The 13,570-nt window shown below is 44.7% G+C and overlaps 1 long non-coding RNA gene across 2 annotated transcripts in view; it reads right to left on the minus strand.

Annotated features, from left to right (window-relative positions):
- Window positions 1-7,734, minus strand: part of LOC144824074 (uncharacterized) — a 69,670-nt gene extending 61,936 nt beyond the window's left edge. Inside the window, exons 1-2 of one of the 2 annotated variants that reach the window (XR_013608890.1) lie at window positions 7,176-7,734; window positions 6,715-6,840 (exon numbers count right to left, since the gene is read on the minus strand). This is a non-coding gene — a long non-coding RNA (uncharacterized LOC144824074). The remainder of the gene's footprint in view (window positions 1-6,714; window positions 6,841-7,175) is intronic. The other variant, XR_013608891.1, reaches the window with a different exon arrangement.
- Between the last annotated feature and the right edge of the window lie 5,836 nt (window positions 7,735-13,570).

A 13,570-nucleotide genomic window follows, 5' to 3' on the forward strand; every position in this document is an offset into this window, starting at 1 on the left:
TTGAATATTTAGGACATGTCCTGTCTGCAGAGGGTATTTTACCAAAAGAAGATTTGGTCTTTGCAATAAGGGAGGCTCCTGAACCAAAAAATAAAGACACTCTTAAGTCATTCCTTGGCCTAAGTGAATATTACGCAAAATTTATCAGTAGATATGCAGAAAAAGTGGAACCACTTAGGAGACTGTTAAAGAAAAATGTGAAGTATGAATGGGGAATGGAACAAGGTGATGCTTTCAAAACTGTCAAAATGGAAATTGCTAAGGCGCCAGCTTTAAAGCCATATGATCCGCAGCTAGATAACATCGTGACTGTGGATGCTAGCAATGAGGGAATAGGTGCTGTGTTTTGCCAAAGGAATGGTAAGGAGGAAAACACAATCGCATTTATTTCTAGGAAATTAAATGACACGGAGGTTCATTACAGTACAATTGAACGTGAGACACTGGCCTGTGTGTGGGCTGTACACAAACTCAAAGATTATTTGTGGGGCAAGAGTTTCACGCTTGTAACAGACCACAAACCCCTTGTGTACATGATGGACAGCAAGGGGCGTGGGAATGGCAATGCCAGTTCAAGGCTGATCAGACTCTTGTCAAAGCTTCAGGAATATAACTTCAGAATAGAACACATAAAAGGAGGAAAGAACAGTAGGGCGGATTGTCTATCCCGGTTACCGGTAAAGGTAAACAATGATGAGGTACTGGAAGATAATGAATGTGTGGTGGCACACATTGATGCTACTGTGATGTGTGAAGGGTCAATAAAAGAGGAGGAATGGGAAGAGTGTACAATGAAAGACAGTGTCCTGGCCAAAGTAAGGGAATATGTACAATCCAAGTGGCCACATGTGAGGAATTTACCCAAGGAGCTAAAGAGTTATCAACAAGTAAGCGATGAATTGACTCTGGAAAATGGTTTTTTGAAAAGAGGTGAGGTGTTCGTGCCGCCACAAGGTCTCAGGCAAAAGATAATCCAGATGGCTCATATAGGGCATCCTGGCACCACTGCCACTAGAAATGTTCTGAGAATGTACTATTGGTGGCCAGGTGTGGACAGCGAAATTAGAAATACCATAGATAACTGTGAACAGTGTTTGAAGTCAGACAAACATTGGAGAGTGGAGAAAAATGATCTGCAAATTGTGCAAATCCCTGATGGACCTTGGGCCAAGGTTGCAATAGATTTTGCCGGACCTTTCAATTTGCTGCAAGAAGAATGTAAATACCTAATAGTTCTGACAGACTACTACACTAAGTGGGTGTGTTACAAGTTTGTGAGGATCATTACTACCGAAATAGTAATAAAATTCCTGGAGAAAATCTTTGAGAGAGAAGGGCAACCTAAAATCATAGTGTCTGATAATGGATCACAACTTGTATCGCGTTTGATGGTGGATTTCTTGGAAAAGCGTGGTATTGTGCAGGAGAAAACACCCCTGTACAGCCCTAAGAGCAATGGTCAAGTTGAGAGGATCAACAGATTTTTTAAAGAAGGAATCCAGATGGCTATTGCGAATGACATGGATGTGAAGGAGTTTGTCAAAGTAAAAATAAATGCATACAATAATACTCCTAAGGATGCAACTGGGTTTACACCTTTTTTCCTGATGAGAGGTAGAGTATATAATGGCGTCATGACGCCGAAAATAGGTGATTGGAAAGCAGCAGCGGTAGAGGCAAGACAAGTCTGTGAGAAAGATCTCAATGTGAGGGAGAGCATACTGAATAAACAATTGAAGAATAAGGCTTATTCTGACAAAATCAATCGTACTAAAGATAAAGTCATAGTACCTGGGGATTGGGTGCTAGTGAGGAAGCCTGGTTTGGTTGCTAAAGGTGAGTCTAAGCTTAGTAGGCCATTGAGAGTTGACAAAGCAACCGGAGGTGCTGTGTTAGTTGAAGGTGAAGGATGGCGCAGTAAAGATGATGTGGTAAAACTGAAGCGAGGTCAAGAAGAGATCATAATGAGTAAAGCAGGAATGGAGGAAGGAGGCCTAAATGACAGTGTCCTAGAATGGGATGACAGGTGCAGTAACCTAGATGGGTCACACACCAGAGTCAGTCAAGGAATGTCTGATGTTTCAGACGCAAGTTTTGGTGGTTTATCTTCCAGTCCTATGGATACTACTTCTGTGCGAAATGGAACTGGGGAAGACAAATGTGAGGAAAGTAATACATGTAATGCAACAAGCAGGAATGATATGGAGGGCAATGTAACTGGTAGACATCATTCTAGAACGGGCAGAGTGGTCAAATTGCCCGCCAAGTTTAAAGACTATATTATGGAATAGTTCTGTTTTGTTTGTGAAGGAAGGGAGATGTTGTACATGTTAGTATGTTCTCTATGTTTATTGTGCAGCGTCACTCCTCATCACCATGGTTACACAATCTGTATATAGGTGACGTCACTGGTGCCCAGTGACAGATGACAGCTGTTCCTTGTTAATGCTGGTTGTTATCCCGCTACCGCGGGTCCTTGTTGATAATAAACATAATCTTAAACATACACCTTTCTCACTACTTTATTGGTGTATGCTACAGTACTCAAAAATAAAAACTTCAAAAGCAGCATCTGTGCAACGGAAAATAATAATAATAGTCCAAGTGGCCCACATGCTTCGCTCGCAGGCCCAACGAAATCCAGTACGTATCCTAAACTATGTTTCTAAGTGCCACTTGAACTGACCTCAAATGTATTTTTCTCCGGCTAGCAGAGCAAACTTTAGGACCTGGGAGGAGAGGTGGGACGGGCTTCGACTAGCGCCTTTCTGTCCACGTTACCACGCCTGGGCTCTGCTTCCGATGACTCTTAGGGTGGAACCTATACTGTTGCCATGTAAGCGAGCAGCCAATCCGGTCTCCGTGAAACAGTAGATTGTCCTTTGAACTTCCCCAGAGCATTTCCTGATAATTTCTCGGTACACACTCTCGCTCGGAAGCAATTTGCCTGAATGATTGACAGAAAGCCATTTTGTGACATAAGGGGCTAATGTACTCTTACATTTTTTCCAGATCTGTAAACCTATTTCGTGTACAAGAAACAAGTAGAATCCGCAAGTTTTTCAACCAATCAAAAGAAAAAAGAAAACTAGCAGGCAAAATAAGAGTCTTTCTTTTTTACAAACGAGAGCCATTTGCTAGAGATCAATCCCACAAAATGGCTGCTTTATTAAAGGCAAACATTGTGTCTTTAGCAAATACTGTAGTAAAAGAGAAAAAAAATAGCATGGAGAATTGCAAAATAATCAATTGTTAAAGGTTGGGTTACTGATTTTTTCACATCAAATAATTCAGAAACCCACTACATATGGATTTATAAAGCCTGCAAGACATACAATGATCAGTTACCAGCTGCAGAACTTCCTTAAAATTCAAGGGCTGATATTTTAGAAACGTGATTTGAGCTTCTCATAGAGCTTTTATTTGGTCACTTGTATTCAAATTTCCCTGCACAAGGGTGGATTTTGAGCTGTTTAAGGAAGACAAGTAAATTAGGCATACAGTGTGCGGTTAAGGCTGTGGGTGGAAGTATTACATTTAATATTTTGAACCATTTACTTAAAATCTTTTTGAAAAGTTACAGTGCTTTGCAAGTTAATTGCACCTAGTCTTTTTTAGTGGTGAAGGGGGGGGGGGGGGACCATGAAATACACACACGTTGTACCAAAATAAGTTATCCACCCCATGTCAACACCAGTCACATTGCTCGTTTTGCATTACACATAAATCACAGAAATGGTAATTGTTCCAAATAAAGGTGTTATCACCCAGTTCAAGCAAAAACATTAACAGTCAATCTGAAAAATTACAGTTAGAAATGTAGATCTAGAACTGTAGCGAACAGCAGAGAACTGTATCCTACACCAAGCCTCATCTTGGTGAACTGAATACTTGTTAGCAAGTAAATTCAACTGCCATGCGTCTTCTAATTCTTCCACAGCAAAGGTACTGAGAATATTGTCATATAAAATGCAACAGAGGCTTTGCTTTGAGCACATTTGCTAACTGTCACAGAAACCCACAAGTTGGGAGTGTTTTGTGTAACCAGAAAACATAGCATAGTGGATAGGGCATGCAACAGTACCTAGCAAAAAGATTAGCAACGCCATGCCACTGTGCACTCAGATAAATTTGGTGCAAGGAGTTCAAATATTAAACAAAGGGTGTTACACAAAATAACCCTATAAGTGGATCAAAAGAAGAGTTAATACCTGAAGGTCATGCAAGTCAGGTTAACCTCCACACAGGTTCAATAGATAAGAGATTGGAATGGAGTTTAAAAACGAGTTGGAGGACCCATGAGAGTGCAAAAGGAAATATAACAGGTGTAATACGACCGAAGTCCTCCAATACACAGGCATCAAGCTTCACCCCCAGAAATGAAAATGAGGTAAGAAACGCATTTTGCGACGTGTCACTTGTTGTGCACTTACTTTGTTGGCCTCTACATAGCTATACATAACAGCAGCCCAACAACTGGATTCCAAAGGATGGAAAAGACTGGACCTGAATGTTAAGAGGTAAGACAACCGGAACGCGGAGAATCATTTATGCTATGCAGCTGTACACAGCCTGCACACAAAGAAACAAGTTATTACTTCAGATGCTCGTTGATTAACTTTCTACACAAATATGAAAACACATTAATTGATTCCAATAGACGCCCAAATGCAGACATCCCATTAGATAATATATAGTATGATCCTATATCATACTTAGGACTGTTAAAAGGTCATTTTAGTTTCTAGACCGTTTTACTTTCGCATTCTTTATTGATTAAACATGTAATGCCAACAAATCTAAAACATCATCCACAGCTAACGCAAACTTGCTTAGAACAAGGTAGCGTGAAATGCAACAGGATGCATGTTACCAGATCCGCAAAAATAAGTGTCACGCCAGAGAAAATAAAAGGGCAAAACTAGTCTGGACCATTGCAGAGGCATTCAAAGATGAACTCTGCGTTACTACAAATTGACAAAATGTTTTGCAAATAGTAACTTGTCCTCCGCGACTTCTTTTTAATTCATTGGGATAAAAAAAATAATCCCCTTGATAGCTTTACAATATTCAGTATTTACGTAGCCCACCGATTCCCTTGCCTGTGTGGGTGGAAAACTTCAAGCAATTAGCCAATATGAAATAAAAATCCACGGCACCAATGTACAACAAGCTCTGGCAAAAACAAAGCTCCACTGGGGAGAAGCAGATACTCTTTGTGCAAAACCACACTATCTAAAACAAATATGTCAGCTAGTTGTAAATGATGATATAAGCTCTGTGCAACCGGAGTGGCGTTTACAGATGAAACTGTGTGGATATCACTACCGCATTCTGGTTATAATACATGTGCCAGGTTTCATTATAATAAGTAAATGTAAAAGCTTAAAAACACAAATGGTGCAATGCAGTGGTGGCCGAAAGGAAAAGGTCATATCAGCCTAACACCCCCGGACTTTCCCCAGAAAGTCGGCAATTATTTATTTAAATTACCCAAGTGTTAAAGATTTTTTTATTTATTTGTAAAACACGCAAAAGGCCCGAAACCCACTGACTACTAAAGATATGGTAAAGGTCAAGACTGCTATCCCCGATCGCACTTCAGCCCAGCAGATACAGGTCAGGCGGCTGAGCCCAGAAAACATTAGTCCCAGCAAAAGATTGTGAGCCAAACCCGGTGCTTGTATTGAGAAAGAATACAAGGGGACAGCGGAAGTAAGGGGCACAGAAGCCAATCGAGACAGACACACAAGGAAGAGAAATACAGATGCAGTGACAGACGAAGCAACAGGCAAATAGATATAGTTGCAGAGATAGAGGCAGCGATACTGATTTTGTCTGTCTTTATCTCTTCCTAACTCCCTCCCAGCTGTCGCCTGTCTCCATCTTAACTTGCCTTTTTCTTGTTGTTTTTCCTCGACGTCTTTCTCCTTCGTCCCCCCCTCTTATTCTGCCTCTCTTCCTCCCTATTTTTCTCCGTTTCTCTGTTGTTCCGTGTCTTTTCTCTCCCTTTATATGCGTTTCTTTCTCCCAGTCTGTTTTCCGTCTTTTAAGCCGTCTTCCTTTTCTTTTTCTCTACCTACATTTCCGTGTCTCCAAATCTATATGGTTCTTTTGCTTGCCTTTTTCTGCCTCTCCCTCTTTTCCTGACTTTCCTTCTACTTCCAGGTCTGTCCCCGTCTTATTCCGCATGTCTTTCCCCATCACCATGGCTTTCCCTGACTTTGCATCTCCTACCTTTCTCTCGCTATGTCTCTCTCTTCCAGCTCCTGCATTCCCTGTACTGGGCATTCGACTTTCTTACAATCTTGGGCGAAGTGCAAATGTTGCTGTGCTCAGTTACATGCAGGCTAAAAAGCTTTACTGTCAAATGCCCTAGCCTTTCAAAGGTTCGTAGAAACAGATTGAATACATCTGGCTGTGAAATGCTGTTAATAGCCTGGGACATCTATACTAATGCCTGCTCTGTCAAGTGATCGGCTGCCTGTACGGGAACAAAAATTTATTTGGGAGCTTTCTTTCCCCAGCATGGGGAGTTAGACACTTCGTTTAGTAAAATAGGGAGTGGCATTGATCAAGGTCATCCACTGCAAAGGTCTGAAAAATGCAATATAAAGTGTTTTAACAATAACTGGAGTATGTGGTTACGAATGTAAACAACATGTTTAGATGCAAACACTCTTTTTAGAAGAATTTTAAAACAAACCTCCATACCTCGAAGAGTTCCCACAGACTGTGCCCTCTTCTTCCTCCGGTTTGTCATCGTCTCGCATCATCTTCGGATCCTTTTGACATTGGTGGGAAATTCCACTGCTACGAAAGGGGTGCTCGGGCATTTTACTGTCAAAAGTTGAAAGAAAGGTGAGGTGTCCCGACTACACTGTTAGCCGTCAATGCACATCCAAAGAAAGAAAAGAACTAGCACAGACGCTATGCCAGGTCTAGAACAAAGCAACGATGTTTTTCACGCGGAAAATAAGACATATTGTACTTTTAAGCAAAATACGAACATATTTAAGCTGTCAAAGCTAAGCAGGATACAAATTAAAAGTTTTCAAAACCGAAACAATGTAAATACAATTAAATGTAAAGATTGCGTCATTATGAACATAATCTAAAATATAAGGGGAAACGGGGAGGAAACGTTTATGGAAACAAATACAACTGTTACATACCAAATTAATGCGCGGCCGATGTTAATATGATCTTTTGTTGACAACGGAAGGGAAAACCTTAAAATCCACTAAAACGTTTAAATTCAAATGTTTTGGAGTATTTTTAGGATTGGAAAAATAAAACTGAGTAACATACTGAACAGAGGGCACAGGCGAGGAACAATGGACACAAAGGGTATTCCCGAGATGGAAAGGGCTCTTCATCGAAGAGCACAAAAATGGAGGTGCGCCATGGCTTCCGAGCTGGGAAAAACAACGAGCTCTCCCCTTCTCCGTCGTGTCTCCTCACAGAGCACGGAAACTAGCATCGAAAAAACGCGGTTTTGACATCAAATCCCACTGAAGGAGCACCCCAATAAGCTTATGTCAGTGTCCAGGGGAGATCGGACCCCCTTACGCCGCTCCAGAATAGGGTAACGTTGATCCAAGTGGGAGAATAAAAACACTGGAAACTGCTGCTCTGTCCAAAGCACAGCCGCCATGAACAGCTCCTTCCCAGCTCTGAGAGCCCTGCCTCTGATTGACACTCTCTCCATTTACCCCACAACTCAGGTGATGTGCCATAGACCCACCCCTTCCCTTCCCTTCCCTCTAAAACGGAGGCAGGAAAAGGACCCCCGCTCCCCCTCTACAATCCACGTGGTACATACACAAAGAACCCCAACAACTGAAAGGGAGACACCAAACTAAATATTTTGTATCGCACTTTTTAAGCTGGTGGGAGCGATGTGGCCTAACGGATAGAGCTGCCGTCTACGAAGCGGACAAACAAGGTTCGAATCCCAGCTTCTGCCCAACGTTCTGTGATTCTAGGCAAATTAAAAATGTCCAATGTTTGGCACTCGAGTGCGCTGTATACCCTTGAGATAAGTGCGCGCTGAAGTGAATTCCAAAACAGAATCCATATATACCGAGTTTGGCTTTCGATTGTTTAACAACATGACGTTAACAGTGGATAGGAAGTAATGCAATTGGAAAAAAAATGTTAGTTGGGCTTGCAGTAAAACCCGATAGAGAATAGGGGACAAGCTATAGGAATATATTTGTGGTGGTTTTATTTATGCTGCTACTGTAAGACTGAATGAAAAATAGAGGGCAAAAAGGAAATCGAAACACTACCCATAAGAACTAGGAAATTGATCTGATGCAACTCAACAGCGCCACCCTAGTGTTCAGAGACTTAGATATCGCTACAATTATTGTGAATAATTTTAACATGAAAGAAACAAACTCAATCTACTGATTTCGAACTAATTTTTTTTGTTTACTTCTAAACCTAAACTTGAGCATGGGTCTGTACCAGATGGTAGAAAGAAGAAATACGGAAATGGTAGTCATGTAGTGAGGCATTAGCTCATTAGATTGACAATCCTCAGAGGCATATAGACTTCACCCACAATCAATTCCAAACCAAATTTTATTACACAGTATTTCCAGATCCAAACTATATGGGGAAAAATAAATAGTATGTGGATCTGGACTAGATTTTCAAGGAGTTACCACCCCCAACGCCCAACAGAGATCAATACAAGAAAATATTACCATTCACATCAAACACTTGTGTGATCGTGGAAATTCAAGTAGCTTAAATTACAATGCGGCATATTCCCAAACAGGATTTTTAATACATCCAGTAGTACTATAATAGCACTACTCACATACTACAAAAGACTAGTAACTGTAATGTTGTAGGTTGTAAATAACTGGAGGACCACTGGTTATGTTCCAGTAAGTATATTTATTTATATTGTAAATTACGAGCTTAATAGAGGAGCGCCGGCCGGCGCTGCCGTTCTGTGTTCTCCCCGGCGCGCAATGAGGAATGCGCGCGCAGCGCGCCAACATGGCCGCCGCACGTCACGTCTGACGTGACGTGCATAAACTGGAATGCGCACTCTACATATCTCCCCTTTTTTTATCAAACTTTAACTGAGTCACTTACAGTCCAGTGTCCAACTCGAAATCTCGAAATCTGGAGGGCCTTACCACCGGCCTCCCACTTCTTGTAACCTTTACCGGGTTCTCCATAGTTTCTTGGCTCCCCTCCTCTTGGCTCTCTGCTCCTTCTCTCACAGCTCCCTCTTCATTCATGCTTCTCTCAAACCTGTCCATTTCCATACCTCTACTTCCGTTCTCTTCTTCCTCTTCTCTATCCATTTCTCCCCTTACTCTGTCTTGCTGCTCGCCGGCTTCTTGTCTCTTCTCCACGTTCGCACCTTCCATGTCTTCCCATTCAGTTCCATGTTGCTCCCAGCCCAAAACCTTATTGCACCTAGCCATCCGGTCCTGGGACCACACGTTTCCATCGCTCAGCAAAGCGGCTCGATCGTACACCTCCACAACTTGCATCGGCTTGCTGTACTTGCTGTCTCCCTTCTTCTGTAGAGTGGCCAACTTTACTTTCACCCACTCTCCTTTCTCCAATCCTGTACTTTTGACATTCCTCCGTTTATTGTAGTGGTCGCTGTAAATTGTCTGTGCTCTTTCCAGGTTGGCCCGCACCACTGCAGGGGACCATTCGCTGGTGACGACCTTTTCCTTCCAAATCCTGTTGTCATGGGTGAAGGGTTCACGTCCCCTCAATATTTGGAATGGGCTGTACCCCGTGCCAGTGGGGGTTATTCTGTACGCCCACACCATGTTCTCTAACGCCTTTTCCCAACTCTGTCCACTGGATATGGCGGCTTGGATGGCTCCCATCACTACCCGGTTAAATCTCTCCACTAGGCCGTTACCGGCCGGATGGTAGATCGCCGTGTGCTTGACAGTGATGCCATTCCTTTGCATGAACTTGTTCCACCTTTCCGACGTGAACTGGGGCCCATTGTCACTTAAGATCGATTTGGGTATTCCTTCCCAGGTGAAAGTCTCTGACAGGAACTTTATGATGTTTTCTGTGTCCATGGACTCATCTATTTTCACCTCCGGCCACTTTGAATATCGATCCATGAGTACGCACACGTATTTCTGCGTGCCTTGGTCATCTAGGACGGGTCCCAAAATGTCTATCGATAGTTCTTCCCATGGATTAGCGGGAGGGTCAAACTTCCCTATTGCTGGTCTCAAAGGTTTTAAGGTCTTATCTGCTCTTTGACATTGTGGACATTCCCTGACATGCCTCTCAGCCTTTATGTCCATGCCTGGCCACCAGTAGTTTTGCTTTGCCCTTGCTTTTAGTTTTCCTATGCCTAGGTGTCCTTCATGTAGCAGGTCCAACAGTTTCGAGGTGAGGTTCCTGGGGGGGATCACCTTGTCTCCTCTGTAGATGAATACCCCCTTGTCCCCTACTGACAGTTCCTCTCTGACTTCAAAGTACGGCTTGAGGCTCGCCCTCACGTTCCTTTTCTCAGGCCATCCTTGAACAATGTTCTCTTTTACTTCTTGCATGTCCGTGTCTTCCTCATAGGACTCTGACCATTCTTGTAAGCTTATCAACCTTTCTTGGTCCTCTATAAGGGCTACCAACTCTCCTTTGCTTGCAGGGTCTTCCTCTCCTGGTTCCATGGCGGCCGCCCTACTCAGGAAATCCGCCACTCGGTTCCGGTTCCCGGGAAGGTACTCCACGTCATACCTAAACTCAAGTAACTTTAGTGACATCTTGGATATTCGGGGAGTGGCACTGGCGTGTCCACTCGATGTCAGCACCTTCACCAATGGCTTGTGATCTGTTTTGAGTAAAAAATGTGTCCCCCACAGAAATTGCCTGAACCTCGCCATGGCCCACACAACCGCCAGCATCTCCTTCTCAATCACGCTGTATTTGCTCTCTGTATCCGTCAGTGCCCTGGACGCAAAACTGATTGTCTCCATTTCTCCTCTTCCTCTGTCTTGCATGAGCACAGCGCCCAGGCCCTTGTCGCTGGCATCCGTCGTCAGTACAGTGGCGCCTTGTGGATCGTAGCCCTGGAGGGGAACAGCTCCTATTACATCCCTTTTGATCGTTTCAAACTCAGCTTGTGCTTCCGGTGTCCATTGGAACACGGTGCTTTCCCTGGTCAGTAACCTCATGTTATGGGTCTTTGAGGCGAAGTGGACCACAAACTTGCTGTAATACTCCGCCATCCCCAGGAATGACCTGACCTCTTCCTTGCTTCTGGGTGGTGGAGCATCAGCGATGGCCTTTACATTTTCCAACTTGGGTGTAACGCCCTGTTGACCGATCTCGTGTCCTAGGTACGTTACCGACTGTAGTCCCAAACGACACTTCGCCCACTCCGCTGTAAGGCCTTTTGTTTCCAGCGTCTGTAGCACGTGTTCCAGCTTTCGGTCATGATCATGCTTGTCTCGGCCCATCACCAGGATGTCGTCCTGGAAATACTGGACGTCTTTGCAGTCTCTGAATAGTTGGTGCATCATCTTCTGGAAAACTGCAGCCGCCGAGGCCAGCCCGAACGGCATGCGACAAAACTGGTAACAACCAAACGGGGTGATGAAAGAGGTGAGACTTTTGCTGTCCGGGTGGAGTGCTATTTGGTGATAGGCTGATGTCAAGTCGATAGTGGAGTACCACCTCACTCCTCTGGTCTTAGCCAACATTTCTTCAATTCTGGGGAGAGGGAACTTCTCCACCACAATATTTTTATTCAGTTCTCTCAGGTCCACGCAGAGCCGGACCTTCCCATTGGGCTTCATCACGACCACCAGGGGCGCCAACCATTCCGCACATGTTATCGGTTCTATTATCCCCTTCTTTTCCAACTCCTGAAGTTCCTTCTGGACCGCCTCTCGTACCGCAATCGGCACGTTTCTCACCTTGTGAGCTACCGCTATGGCCCCTTCCTTGAGCACGATCTTGTGTTGGAACTTTTCCATCCGTCCCACCGTGCCTCCAAACACTTTTGGGTAGTTCTCCTTCCACTTATTCAAGTCCGGCCATTCCTCTTGTTCTGCGAGTAGTATTTGTTCCTTTCCACCTGGATCCAGCTTTATCCCCAAGTCACCCTGGTCCAGCCATCCAAGGACGGAGGGTCCTTTCTCCGCTATATATAGCTTGCACCACGCTGATCGGCCTCTAAATTCAAACAACAAGCGCCGGAACCCCATCATTGGAATGCGGTCGCCATTGTAAGTGACCGGCCGAATGTCTAGTTTCTCCAGCTCTGGGCCCAACTTGGGTCTGAACATTTCTTCCCACACTGCTCGCTGGATAATGGTGAAAGGGGATCCGGTGTCTGCCACTACCGTGATGGTGATTCCTCCCATAGACATGTCCAGAATGGGTTTCGTGGATTTCTTCCCTTCTACGCTTAGTACTTGGTCGTATATACATAAGACTGTGATCACCTCTTCCTCTGCGATCTCCTCTAGGTCTTCTTCGCCTTGGTCTATGCTTTTCACCATTCCCTTGGGATTTTTCTTCCTACACACCTTTTCGTAGTGACCCAAGATGCCGCAGTGTAGGCACTTAGCTCTGAACGCGGGACATCTTCGATCACGTGCGTCGTGGGACCAACTGCCGCACCTGTAGCACGATTTCTTGCCTTCATTGCCTGCTTGTTTCCCTTGCCATCTGTTGGTTCCTCTGGCCATCGGTTCTTTGCCTCTCTGGTCTTTCCGGTGGTCTCCCTCTTGAATCCTGTTCACCATCGTTGGGGGCGCTATGTCTTTCTTTGTCGCATCGGCACATCTCCGTGCGAGTTCCGCCCTTTTTACAATGACCATTACGTCTTTGAGTGTGGTGTCGCCGCTTGCCCATAGCTTATCCTGGACATTTGTGCTAGTGGTATGCATCACGATCTGGTCCTTTATGAATTCGTCTTCCCACAATGCGTATTTGCACGGGGCAGCTAGCTTCCTCAAGGCCGCTACATATTCCTCAATGTTCTCTCCCGGCCGTTGTTTTCTCTGCTGGAAGTTAAACCTGTCCACTGATACGCATATAGTGGGGCGATACCGTTCGTCCAGATCTTCCAATGCGTGTGCATATACATCCTTGTCTGCATCGTCCCTCTTTTTGGGCACCAGGCTCTTGTAAATCCTGAGGCCCTCCGGACCCAGGTTCAGTAATAGGATCCGTTTCTTCCTTTGGGGGGTGAACGACTCTTCATTTTCATCCTCCAAGACCCCTATGAAATTGTCGATATATTCTTTCCAGTCCTCCCACTTCATCAGGGGGTCCCCTGGTTTCGGTAGGAATTGCACCGGCGCAATCGCATAGCCTGCTGGCGTGCTCATCCTCACCTCCCTGATCGCTGTCGATTTGACGTCCTTGCTGGTGGGACTCCCTGGGGTGCTGTCCTTCACCTCTGTGGTGGTGTCTTCCAGGGGACTCTCAGTGCTAGTCCCCGCCTCCTCCTCTTTGGTAGCCAGCGCTGTACCTCCAGGGCCCGGCGTGGTGGTAAGGGTTGCACCGTGGGCTGTCTCCTGTGGGGCGTGCTGCAGCCTCTCCAGCCTCT

This window comes from Lissotriton helveticus, chromosome 3_1 (genome assembly GCF_964261635.1).
Source record: "Lissotriton helveticus chromosome 3_1, aLisHel1.1, whole genome shotgun sequence".
In the NCBI taxonomy this organism is placed as follows: Eukaryota; Metazoa; Chordata; class Amphibia; order Caudata; family Salamandridae; genus Lissotriton; species Lissotriton helveticus.